The sequence below is a fragment of the Canis lupus genome, chromosome 21 (assembly GCF_003254725.2).
Source record: "Canis lupus dingo isolate Sandy chromosome 21, ASM325472v2, whole genome shotgun sequence".
Taxonomy (NCBI): Eukaryota; Metazoa; Chordata; class Mammalia; order Carnivora; family Canidae; genus Canis; species Canis lupus.
The window spans coordinates 8,873,646-8,887,879 of NC_064263.1; the positions used below are offsets into that span (position 1 = coordinate 8,873,646).

Genomic DNA, 14,234 nt, shown 5'->3' on the forward strand with positions numbered 1-14,234 from the left:
AATTATTAACGAACGTTTTACTTGGCAATCAGAACACTTATTACAGTGCCTTATGATGTGGCTTCATTTACCTGTTTCTCCTACTAGACTATAAGGTCTTTGAGAGGAGAGACCTCATTGCTGGTGATTCTCCAGGCCTTGCACACAGTGAATTATAAGTATTTGCTGAACTGATGGCAACTGTAAAGCTCTATTCTAGGATGTAGTACATAGCTCAGAAAGCTTTGTTCTGTGTGTCTTAATTTGAAAGGGGTCAAGAGATATTAAGGCCCTCTTGTACTCCATTTCTATATTGCAAAAGGATTTTCCATTCTTTAAAGGAAATATTTGATATGTGGGGGCTTGGGGTAGGTGCAGTTGAGTAGTATCCATATGAAAGAGTTACTCTAGACTAGGTCTTGAGTATCCAGTGAGCACTATTGGCAAAGAGTCTAATTTCCTTCTGCTGCTATGTAGATCTCCATCAAAGAAAACTCCATTTCAGTCTTGCTTAAAGATGCTTTAGAGACATTTGGAGGAAATCAAAAAGCACCATGTATGGCATAGTTAGTTGTCTTGCCTCTTAGAAAAGTGATCCCCTAATGGGATTTTTTTTTTTAAAGAAACCAGGCTCTTGCTTCAAAGCCAGGGTTTCCCAAGGAATTGATTACTAGTTCTTACCACTTCTAGTTAGGACAGAACTATAGACATCACTTCTACTATGAAATGCAGCTTTTCCTCTAGATGTCAGAGATTGAGGTCTGTACTGGGAGTGCTGGTCCATGGAGAGGACTGTGGTCAGAAGCATGAGCAGTGGGGAGTCTGCCCTGGAGAGTGTATGACAACCTGTGCCTCATCAAGGATGTCATGTGAACCACAAAAGCAACCAGATCAAAAAGAGAGTTGGAAGCCCCACAGCATGAGAAAAAGAATGGAAGAGTTTGAAGTGAAGCATTTGTTTAAAAAAAAAATAGCAAAGATAAGAAAGTGCAAGGTGTAAGGAAACATCATGAGGATTTGCATGGAGGGATCAATTCCTTGAAAGAGATATTTGTATTATAAGCCTGATAACCCTCTACAACATGTGTGCACACACATGCACACACATGCATGCACATGTGCACGTGCACACACATACACTGACACAGCAGGACATGAGGGGGCAAAAGAGAGATAAAGAGTGAAAAGGGAAACAGGTGATGGGTTTTTAAAAATTAATAAAAAATTAAAAGAGAAGAAAAGAAGAAATTAAGATGGTGGGTCTGGCACTGTTTACCTATTTTCACACCCAGAAACCTCAAGTGTTTCCACTTTTATAAAAGAATTTTAAACTCTCCATCCTCCAAACTTTCTGCCTGCCAACTCTTACATGTATTGTGTGTGCCATTCTTTACCACACCAGCCCCTGCCCATGCATACAACATGCACCACACTGCTCAGAGCTCCTCAGCATTTGTGTTTTCCTACCTTGGAATCTTCATCCACCATCTCCTCCACGTGGATGTTCATTCTTATTTCTTCTTCTCAGAACTTCCCTGCCATCTCCACTCTATAAATACAAGCCAGCATCACTTATTTATTTGTTTGTTCATTTATTTGACCAAGATTTGATGAAAACTTTTTCATAAAACACAAAAAACATTTATTTTCTGTTCCTGTTATTTTTCTATTTGGCACAGTTGTCCTATGTGACAGTGGCAGCTTCAGCTTTGTAAGTCTAGAGTGCTTTGTGTATGCCAATTCTCATGGATTTATTTTTAAAATCTTTAATTTAAATTCAATTCAGCTAACATATTCAGTATTATTAGTTCAGGAGTAGAATTCAGTAATTCATCAATTGCATGTAACACCCACTGCTCACATTACATCAAATGCCCTCCTTAATGCCCATCATCCAGTTATCCCATCAGCCTGTCAACCTCCCCTCCAGCAACCCTCAGTTTGTTTCCTTTGGTTTAGAGTCTCTTATGTTTCCCTCCCTCTCTGTTTTTATCTTATTTTATTTTTCTTTCTCTTGTCCTCTGTTCATCTGTTTTGTTTCTTAAATTACACATATGAGTAAAATCATATGGTATTTGTCTTTCTCTGATTGACTTATTTTGCTTAGCATAATACCCTCTAGTTCCATCTATGTCATTGCAAATGGCAAGATTTCATTCTTTATGATGGATGACTAATATTTCAATATATATCTCACATCTTTATTCATTCATCTGTTGATGGACCTCTGAGCTTTTCCCATATTTTGACTATTTTGGACATTGCTGCTATAAACAGTGGGGGCGCATGTGCCCCTTTGAATCACTGCTTGTATCCTTCAAATGAATACCTAGTAGTGCAATTTCTGGGTCATAGAGCAGTTCTATTTTTAACTTTTTAAAGAAAATATTTATTTATTTATTCATGAGAGACACAGAGAAAGAGAGAGAGGCAGAGACACAGGCAGAGGGAGAAGCAGGGTCCTCACAGGGAGCCCAATGTGGGACTCGATCCCAGATTCTGGGATCACGCCCTGAGTTAAAGGCAGAGGCTTAACTGCTGAGCCACCCAGGCACCCTATTTTTCACTTTTTGAGGAACTTCCATACTGTTTTCCAGAGTAGCTATACCAGTTTGCATTCCCACTAATAGTATAAGATGGTTCCCCTTTCTCTGCATCCTCACCAACATCTATTGTTAATTTTAGCCATTCTGACTGGTGTAACATACTATCTCTTGTAGTTTTGATTTGTATTTTCCTGAAGCTAAGTGATGTTGAACATTTTTTCATGGTCTGCTGGCCATTTGTATGTCTTCTTTGGAGAAATGTTTGTTCATGACTTCTACCCATTCCTTGACTGGATTTTGTTTGTTTGTTTGTTTTTTGGGGTGTTGAGTTTGAGAAGTTCTTTATAGATTTTGGATACTAGCCCTTTATCTGATGAGTCATTTATAAAAATCTTCTCCCATTCTGTAGGTTGCCTTTTAGTTATGTTAACTATTTCCTTTGAATAGCCAAAGTAATGTTGAAAAAGAAAACCAGAGCTGGAGGCATCACAGTTCTAGACTTCAAGCCATATTACAAAGCTATAATCATCAAGACAGTATGATGCTAGTACAAAAACAGACACATAGATCAATGGAACAGAATAGAGAACCCAGAAATGGACCCTAAACTCTATGGTCAACCAATCTTCAACAAAATAGGAAAGAAGATCCAATGCAAAAAAAGAAAGTCTCTTCAATAAATGATGTTGGGAAAATGAACAGCCACATACAGAAGAATAAACTGGACCACTTTCTTATACCATATGCACACACACACATACACACACACCTCAAAATGGATGAAAGTCCTAAATGTGAGACAAGAATCCACCAAAATCCTAGAGGAGAACACAGGCAGCAACCTTTTAGACCTCAGCTGCAGCAACTTCTTGCTAGACACATCTCCAAAGGCAGGGAAATAAAAGCAAAAACGAACTATTGGGACTTCATCAGGATAAAAAGTTCTAACAGATTTTTTTTAAATAAATGATTCCCTAGCTAGAGCCTATTTGTGTGAGGATGCTTTACCAGTTAAAATGAAACTACAAAGTGTGTTTACAACTAATTAAAATATTTAACTTAACTTTTTGGTAAAATTTGCTAAGATTTGTGTACAATGTAGAATTAGTATTTTCCATGAAGCCCTTTTCATTCCAAGATCCCATTGCCACTTCTCTAGTGAAACACCATCTCTCACTTGGCTTGTTTCAGCCTCCTAGCTATTGTGCTGCCTTCAGCCTTGCTGCCTTGAATGCATTCTTCATCCTACATTCACAGTAATCTAGTTTCTAGAGCACAGATAAGATTGTGCCTGCCCTTGCTTAAAGCACTCTGATGGCTTATCTCTGTTCTTAGGATGAAGTCCAACCTACTGAGCCAGAAGACCCTGCCTTATCTTCTCATAGCTCCACTCTCCAGAGAAAATGCTCCTTATTTTGTTGCCACTCCACCCACCTTTGCTGTTCCTTCTGTCTGGAATAATGTAATGCTCTCCTACTTCCACAGATAAATAACTCTTAAATATCTTCTATATTGCCCTACCCTCTACCTAAATCCGATATTTTGTTTGTATAGCATTCTACATATTCTCTATTGTAGCATATTTCAATTTTTAAATTGTGTGCTAATTTTTATCTAAACCCCACGAAACTGGGGATTCTTAAGGCGAGGACCATATCGGGCTTGTTCACAAATTAACAGAATGGTCTGAGACAAGATAGCACTCAATTGATAATTGTTGACTTAAGTTTAGTGGAGCCTCATTAATGAAACTAACAGAACACTTGTTCTATTAAAAAGAAAAAACAACCAACAATTCTTGGATAAGAATAGCACTTTCTCATTTCGTATCAGTAAACTGGTTACCTAGAGAAAATGGAATGACACTTCTGGAGTCAATTATACTTCACCTAGTTGCCTAAGGGAAAGAGGAGATGCCCCATACAAAGGAATGCTCTGCTGTTTCCTGGGACCACTACCTGGTTTGAAGTGCCTTGCAAACCTGGGATCATCCAATTATGCCCCTCAATAGAACAATACTAATCTCTACTTGTTAAGTGTGTTTGATGTGACATCTCTTTTAATATACATTTTTCCTTTCTTTTTTAGGCCCAGAACTACCTTATAAGGCAGTATCACCATTATGCCTTTATATGAGGCAGCTGAGCTCAGGGGTAAGCAAGTCTCCCAAGGATTCCAGTGTCTGTAAGCCTCAGAGCCAGAATTCAGTCAGAGCTGTTTTTTATTCCAGAGCCTTTGCTCTTTGGATTTCAACACATTGTCTCCCTAAGAGCTTCCCCATACATGCAGGCTGGGAATGGAGTAGAGAATGGGAAAATCTGCCTGAGTGGACTCAGAATAGCGAGTCTCTCCTAGTAACAGAATGTTGGGGAAATAAGACTATCCATCTCTATCGTCCTTGTTTTAAAAAAACAAACAAACCACTTTTGTGAGCCCACTATCTAGGTGAGGATAAGAAATAAATGAGTTTTTGAAAAGTTTTAAAGGCAGATGAAAGTCTTCTTCAAAATTTATATTCATCCACCTAACAAGCAACTCCAAAATCCAAGGAAGGGCCTGCCCATTCAGCCTGCAAGCAGAGCTGCTGCAAACAGCTGTTCATTATCACGGTGCCATAGCATCATCAAGTGTCTGTGGTATTAAAGTAAATCCTTGTCTCTCTGACCCATGACAGATCCAGTCATCCAAGAGATGACTCCTGAGATACATCTCAACAAGCTGCACGAAAAACCAGGGCTTCATCGTCGAGCTGTTACCAAATGGGAAACTTCCTATTATTCCAAGGTATGTTATGCTAAATGACCAATCATTTTTTATTGATTCTCAGTGCTATTTTTCAGGAAGTCCTAAGTACATAATCCTTGCTGATCTTGTGGTCCTTGGAAATGACAGCTAAAGCCAGCAGTGAGCTTAGTGAAAGAGTGAGATGAAGATAGCAATGTCTCTCCTGCTGCATTATTCATACAAGTAAGCCCATTCACTAATGGCCATGCAGGACGCCTAATAACTCTTGGTGCTTAGGAACAAGAGTAGAAGATCAAAGTCTTAGCAAAAGTACAAGTATGAGGTTATGTGAAAATGTCAATAATTTTTAGATATTTTATTCCCATAGCTTAAGGCCTTAAATTCTGAGTTTCAGAAAGGTAGGCTGATGTCTGTGACAATTTCCTTTCCCCTGACTGGCAAGAGTATGTACCACATGTCATCTCAAAAGTATCTCTGGTATGGGTAAATGAGTGACTAAACCACTTAGCTCCTTTAAGGAAACTTTCAGAAATTTATCACTTATTTTTTTACATTTAACATGTGTGTGCATGCATATGCATGTGTGTGTATTCCACATACATATGTACACATATATGAATATTAACATGCATGCGTACACACGTGTATTTCTATCTTTTTTAAAAAAAGATTTTATTTATTTATTCATGAGAGACACAGAGAGAGAGAGAGACAGAGACATAGGTAGAGGGAGAAGCAGGCTTGTCCCTGGGAGGCCAATTCGGAACTTGATGCCAGGACGCTGGGATCATGGCCTGAGCCGAAGGCAGACACTCAACCACAGAGCCACCCAGTCTTCCCTCTATCTGTCAATTTTAAAGAATTGACTACACCTCACATGATTGTGGAGGCTTAGTGAATCCAAAATCTCTAGGCTAGCAGACTAGAGACTCAGGGAACAATTGCAGTTTGAATCCAAAAGCAGTCTGCTAGAAGTATTTCTTCTTGCTCTGAGAAGGTCAGTCTTTGTTCTACTAAGACCTTCAACTGGATGAGGACCTCTCACATTATGAAGAGCAATCTGTTTTATTCAAAGCCTATCAATTTAAACATTAATCTTATCTAATAACACCCTCAATGAAACATCCAGGTTAATGTTTGATCAAATACCTGGGCACCCATGACCCATCTGTGTTGACACAAAAATTACCAGCAGTCAGCCACTCGTGATTTTACAGTATCACTTTGCATTCTCATCAATAATGTAGGAAAGTTCCAGTTGTTTAGCATCTTTGTCAGCACTTGGTATTTAATATTTTTATTTTTGCTGCTCAAATAGTGTTAATATAGCTATTAAAACAGTGGTTTTTAGGCATACCCAGGTAGCTCAGTCAACTTTTGATCTCAGCTCAGGTCTTGATCTTGGAGTTGTAGTTCTGGCCGCGTGTTGGGCTCCATGCTGTGTGTGGAACCTACTTAAACAAACAAACAAACACCACCAACAACAAAAAAAAAAACTGGTTTTTAATTTGCATTGTCCTGATGGCTAATGATGTTGAACTTTTTGAGTTCTTATTTGCCATTCTTATATTCTATTTGTAAAGTTCAGGACCTTTTTTGATTAGGTTTGTTTTCTTATTATTGAGTTTTTTAAATTCTTTATATATTCTAGATAAAGCCCATTGTTGGATATGTAATTCACAAATATTTTCACCCAGTCTGTATCTTGCCATTCTTTTGTTAAGTGTCTTTGGCAAACCAAAAGCTTCAGATTTGGGTGAAGCTCAGTTTATCAGTTTTTTTTTTTTTTTTTTCTGTGTCATTTTTAAGAACTCTTTACCTAATTCCATGTATTAGAGATTTTATCCTATTTTTTCCCTAAATATCCTGTAACTATATGTTTTACATTTAGAATTATGATTTGAGTTAAACTTTATAAAATGTATGAGGCTTAGGTCAAAGTTCTTTTTTTATATATGGACAATCATTTGTTCCAATTTATTGAAAAGGTTATCCTCTCTCAATTGAATTATATTTGCACATTTGTCCAAGTTCAAATGGCCACATTTTTATGGGTATGTTTCTGGACTCAATTTTCTCCTGTTGATCTATGTGTCTATCTCTCTGGTATTAGCAAAGCTTTACTGTCTGATCTTGATTTAATTATTGTAGCTTTATAGTAAGTCTTAAAATCATGTAGTTTGATTTCTCTAATTTTGTTTTTCTTTTTCAGAATAGATATTCTATTTTTTCTCCTTCATATAAACTTGCAGCTACTCTACACTGCATGTTCTATATTAGGCTAATCCTTGTTTCAAGATAATGTTGTGTTTTCTTCTCCCCCTAGGCCTTTGTTCATGGCATCTACTCTACTTAGAATGTCCTTTTCTGCCATCTCTTCTCAAAGTCCCACCCACATTTTACAATACAGTTCAATTCCTATGAAGTGTTTTGTCTTGCGTTTGTAGCTAATATAGAACATTGGGTGAATTGGATGACATGAATCATAGCCTGGTGCAGAGCAGATGAGAGAACTGAAGAACTCATTGTTCTCCTGGACTTCTGGACTTTTTGCCTGGCCTAAAAGGAGCTGAAGTGAAGCTTTGCCTTTGCTAAACTCCAGCCAGTTGCCTCTCATAAATCCTTTACTGATAAGATGGATGGATAGATGAGAATGCCTTCACAGATGTGTTCTCATTCTGAGCACAACAAATACTCAGAATTGACAATGGAGATGAAAGGTAGCATTTTGGGATAATATATTCCTTTAAAGTGTGTGTCCAGACAGGTGAAAGTTTGACCCATGGAAGAGTTAGCATTTCCATAGCACTGTATCCATTCAGACCTATGGCATACCCTACGGTAAAGATCAATGTCAGATTTTTATTCTTTTTCCCAAGAATGAAGCAGAGAACAAAAGTTGAATTTGTTTCTTCCACATGTCAAAAAAGGAAAGGGAAGGAAATTAGCATATCCTAAGTATTCATTAGTTAAATTCCTGTGCCAGGTATTTCACATACTACAGTTATTACACAACAATCATTTCACACTGCTTTTACCACCAAGATAAGTGTTGTTATCTGTACTTTATAAGTGAGGAAATTACATTTAGGAGACTTGACTAGGGCTATTTGATAGAACCGGTACACATGGGATACATACACAAAGTGGAAGCATAAGTAGGAGACATGATGTATGGAATGTGTAAGAGGGATACCATGTGCTGATATCATTGAACTCTGAGCATACTTTGTAAGCTGTTAAAGAGCTCTTTCATGTTTATAAATATCTTTGAGTTAGTTAATGATGTAGCCTACATTTGGGTTAATTTTACTTAGTTTATTTCTAAAACATTTGCTCATTTTGTCAATTGTCATGACATTTCCTTGAAGGCACTTTGGGTTAGACATGGAAAGTGTAGTTCTCTGCCATAGAGAAGCTGGTGTGGAAGGAATGTGTTTGAGAAGACTGTAGGCAACAGAAAGAGGAAGCCAGAGGGAGCCAAAGCTGGTCACAGCCAGCTGAGATATTAATGTTCCCAGTGACTAATAAAGAAATTAATTAATTAACATATTTATTTTTAACTTTCTAATACTTGGATTTAAATTTTTTCACAGATGAGATTAAGCTAGATGATAAGGGACAACATTCACTGAAGGGAGCTAGTGTCTATCAATTGAAAGTAATAGGATAGTCTTAATTTCCTCTACTTAAATTTATTAAAGCAAGTAATATGGCCTACATGATAGGGGCTCTACTTGTGTCCCCTGTCTTCTCTTGTGTACCTCTGTACTGTGCATGCTATGTTCTTATTGTCCTAACATACTTCAGGCACCCCAAAATGATTCCTCTGCTCAGATTATTCCTCCAGTATCTACCACCTTTCATTTGCAAGACTGATTCCAATAATGATTATGGGAATTTTATTAATTAAAAATTATTTTTATTAGTAATTAAGTAATTAATCTCATTTAGCAAGAGAGGAACCATACTTCACAGAGTTTAACACAAACTTTTGTCCAAGCTGGACTAGTCATGGATCTACTGAAATGACCCATCATTGCTGGTGGTAGAAGTAGAAATTGCTGAGAATCTTCCAGTTATGTTGGAGAATGGAATGTAGACTGAGACACATGTACACAGAAGCAGTGGAGAGCCTGATGTTGAAGGGAGATTTTATTTTATTTTTTACATTTATATAGCTTTGTAGATAGTGCAAGTTTGCAGAATTGGGAAGGAGAGCATAGTGTATTTTGAGATGTGTGCTGTGCATAATGAACCAGACTATGTTAATGTTCTTTGTGAGATGTAAGTAAAGATTAGAATTCATTTTTAATTACTTTTTGTTGATGGGCTGTGCTATGTACAATTTCTGATTGTGATTCTATGAAGAAACCGGGCCGTGGCAGGTTCCAACTTGCATTCAGATTGTACTTCTTCTCATTCTTCATGTTTCAGATAAGTCACATCCTTCAGAAAGCTTTTCTTTACCTCTGAGTCTGCATTAGATGCATCTCCTGTGACTTATGCTTCCTATCACAGCGTTTACCAAGTTATATTGTAAATGCACCTTTGTTTCTGTCCTCCCTTGTGCTGTAATATCTATATGGGTTAGGCCTGTATCTATTTTCTTTTTTTTTAAGATTTTATTTATTTATTCACAGAGACACACACAGAGAGAGGCAGAGACACAGGCTCCTTACAGGAGCTTGACGTGGGACTCGATCCAGGGTCTCCAGGATCACACCCTGGGCTGCAGGCAGCGCTAAACCGCTGCGCCACCGGGGCTGCCCTGTATCTATTTTCTTAATCACTGTATTCCAGCACTTAGCATCTAGAATGGTACAGAATATGTATTCTAAATATTCAGAGAAGGGAAAAAAAAGGGAAAGAAAATGACAGTATGATGATTAAGTTATGTAGTAATCATTGGGCACTGAAAATCTTTTCCTTCTGATTGTTGTATAAGTGATCCTTTAGCAAGTATCTGCTGAGTCTACTATGTGCAAGTGCTGTTCTGGGCATGGGGATAAAAGAGAGATGAAAACTGATCATATCCTTGTCCTAAAGAAGTATACACTCTACACACCAAGTGAGATCAAGCTAAAAATTCATTGAATTCCTATTTTGCTGATCAAAGTAAGCATTTTTTCATGGACTACTTATAATATTGTAAGATATTACTCTTTTCAGAGTGTTTCTAATATTTGATGAGCATCTAAAAAATAGAAATGCGCCCCCCAAAAAAATAAAAAATAGAAATGCCTGTACCATCCAAGAGAAGCCCCCGCAATGTCTTGATGGCAACACTCTGGCCAAGGGAGGATCCAGAAAGAAAATAAAACGCTTCTCTAGGATGCACTCTAAAAGCTAACTTCTTAACCAGGATGGGGCTTTCTCTAAAGCATTTATGGAGTAAGAAAAAAGAGTTTGCAAAAACATGCATATGTGTGAATGACATCATGATACATGGATAGTTTGGAGGTGAATTCAGAGAAGGTAAGGACAATAGGAATTGCGAAGTGCTTCAAAGAAGTGGAGTATCTCACGTGAAGAAATGTATTTATCATTATATCTCAGTTGTGGATTTCTTTTTTTTTTTTTTTTAAGATTTTATTCATTTATTCATGAGAATACACAGAGAGGAGAGAAAGAGCCAGAGACACAGGCAGAGGGAGAAGCAGGCTCCATGCAGGGAGCCCGATGTGGGACCCGATCCCGGGTCTCCAGGATCACGCCCCGGCCTGAAGGCGGCGCTAAACCGCTGGGCCACCCAGGCTGCCCCTCAGTTGTGGATTTCTTAATTCACAGGAAGTATGCATTTCCAGTCTTATACTGCAATCAACTAAAATTCAGAACTGCCGCAGCCAGGGGCTGCATCACATTTATTTCTCTGTCCACCATGCTTCATACCTAGTAGTCACCCCGATGTCTGGGCTCATAGAAAAATGTACAAAACAAATAATCCAAACAAGAGATAATCAGGGGATTATTGTGGGTTTTGTTTTGTTTTGTTTTGTTTTTTTGCCTTTGGTGTTTTTGTCCTCTTTTTAATATTTTCCTTGAAGTGCTATTCAAATAGCTTTCTATTGCCATAAATGCAGCTTGATGTTGTGAAAAATTGAATTCATGTTTCTTGACTCTATCCCATGTGACAGTGAATTTATATATATTAGCTCAGCTAATCTTCACATCAGTCTTCTGTAATAAATATTATGTGTTTAGCCCCATTTTGTAGATAAACTTGGTCTCAGGGAGGAAGACTAACGTTCCCAAAGACACACAGTTAGTAAGACCCAGAGTCTAGAGTCATATTGCAGAGGCTGGGTTTAAAGCTTGTGGTATTCCTTCTGCTGAAGCACCTATTAAAAAAAATCAAAACTGGAACTCCAGTTTGCCATTTTTCAGGGGGTATGCAAACCACTCTACCTCTCTGAATCTTTTTTCTCTGTTTAATGGGGGATAATAACTTCTATTTGATGAGTAATGGATGCTAATTATTGACATATTTATAAATGCTATCCATAATCCTCATTACAATCTTAAAATAGGCATTAATATTCCTGTTTTACAGATAAGGAAACCACATTTCAGAGATATTAAGCAATTGACCACATATCACATAGATAGATGGTAATGCCAGAGCTAAAATTTGAACCCAACTATGTGTGATTCAATCCAGTTATTCTTCCACTATACGGGGCCAGATTGCTGATATTTTTGGCTTTGTGGGCCATGGGTCTGTTTTGCAACTCTCACTGCTGTCTTTGTAATGTCAAAGAAGCCATAGGCAACATGTAAATAAGTGAACATGGCTGGGTTCCAATAAAATTTATTTACAGTCACTTAAATTTTTCCAACCTTTAATGATGTAAAAATCATTCTTTAACCTCATCCAGGTGATCAAAGTTAAGATCATCAGTGGAAAATTATGCAACCAGCATGTCAGTATACTTGATATATGATGAAAATGGGACTACTTTTATGTCTTTCCTCCAGACCACCTGTAAACCCTATATAGCTATGAGAAAAACACTAGATTTGAATCAGAATATATTCTATCAAATACAAGATCAGTATTTATTAAAATAGTCAAAGTCATCAAAAACAAGAAAAGTCTGGGAAATTGTTACACCCAAGAGGAGCTAAAGAAATATGTTGAGTGAATGTACTATGGTATCCTGGATGGGATTCTGGAACAGAAACATTAGGCAAAAACTAAAGAAATCTAAAGAAATTATAATATAATATTGACATTAGTTAATAATAATGTTTCAATATTAGTTGTGACAACCATACCATAGTAATGTAAGATGTTAATAACAAGGGAAACTAGGTGTGGGGAATATGGGAGCATTTGTGACATGCTTGCAACTCTTCTGTAAATCTAAAATTATTCTAAGGAAAAAAGTTTATTAAATGTGTTTAAAAATGTAAGCTCCCTCATCCCCACCTGCAAGTATATATATATATATATATATATATATATATATATATATATATACACCACTCACAGGCCATATAGAAACAGATGGTGGGATAAACTTGGCCTCACAGATCACAATTAGCTGTCCCTTGCACTATGCTGCTCTGCTTCTGTACCATCTTTATTGGGCCATTCAAGGATTTTATACGTAAAAGTACTTTGTGAAGATGCAAGCTGTTATATAGATTATAGCTTTATTTGTGCACTTAGTATATGTTATTTCATCTAACAAACATTTACTGAGTGACTACTGTGTACAGGGCACATTGCTAGATTTTGACCAGTAAAGTAAGAAAGACAAAAGCTCTGCCTTGAGAAGCTGGAGATTTATAAGATTTAGGCATTTATAATAATTATCACAATACCACCAGATAAAATTAGTCACTATATAGCATACCAGCTACAAAAGATTTGTAAAGGAAGGAGTGATACATTTTTATTGTAAGAAGAGAAGAGGGAAAGATTTTCAAAGAGGAAGTGATGTTCGAACTGAGTCTTAAATGACAAATAATGAACTCAGTGGGAAAATAAAAGTTGAAGGTGAATGGTGGGAGGGTGAGGGAATCAGAGGACAATCTAGGCAGAAATATAGACATATTCAGGCTAGTCATATGAGAAAGCATGATGTGATCTGAAATTTGCATGAAGTTTGTTATGTCTGAGACACATGGCATTATTATGGTGTCTACTGAGCAACTCACTGCACACTGGACATGATGTAAGTGCATTTCATGCAACAGCTTCTTGTAGTCTTTATTGTCTAGTAGGCTTCTGAAGTATATTTCTGTCATTGAATTGTTCTTCCCCCTAAATTAATTTTTTTTAATTTTTAAAAATATTTTATTTATTTATTTTAGAAACAGGGAGCACCTGCAAACAGAGGGAGGAGCAGAAGGGGAGGGAGAGAGAGGTCAAAAGAATCTCAAGCAGTCTCAGCACTGAGTGCAGAGCCTGACATGGGTCTCAGTCTCATAACCCAGAGATCATGGCCTGAGCTGAAACCAAAAGTTGGATGCTCAAACAACTGAACCACCCAGGCATCCTCTTCCCCCAAATTTTTATGTTGGAATGCTAACTGCCAGTTCCTTAGAATGTGACTGTATTTGGAGATAGAAATCTTAAAGAGGTAATCAAATTATAATTATATCATTAAAATGACTAATCCAGTATGACTGGTATCCTTATAAGAAGAGGAAATTAGGACATGTAGAGAGGAAAGACCATAAAAAGACAGAGGGAGAAAATCTCCATCTAGAGGCCCTGAGTGGAAACTAACCATGCTGATACCTTGATTTCAGACTTCTGGCCTCCAGACACCTGAAAAAATAATTTAAGATACTCAGTCTATGGTACGGTGTCATGAAAGCCTTAGACAATGAATATGATCTTCTATGAACTTCTATTGTCCATATATCTCCAACTCTCCTGCTACCACCCTAGCTAAAAGCAGTATCATCTCCTTCTTGAACTATTACTATTGTCCCTTAAATAGTCACTCA

At 37.3% G+C, this 14,234-nt stretch overlaps 1 long non-coding RNA gene across 1 annotated transcript in view; it reads left to right on the forward strand.

The window, feature by feature from the left end:
* Positions 1 to 14,234, forward strand: part of LOC112641964 (uncharacterized) — a 34,048-nt gene that overhangs the window by 9,649 nt on the left and 10,165 nt on the right. Inside the window, exons 2-3 of the long non-coding RNA XR_003124906.3 lie at positions 4,614 to 4,678; positions 5,200 to 5,309. This is a non-coding gene — a long non-coding RNA (uncharacterized LOC112641964). The remainder of the gene's footprint in view (positions 1 to 4,613; positions 4,679 to 5,199; positions 5,310 to 14,234) is intronic.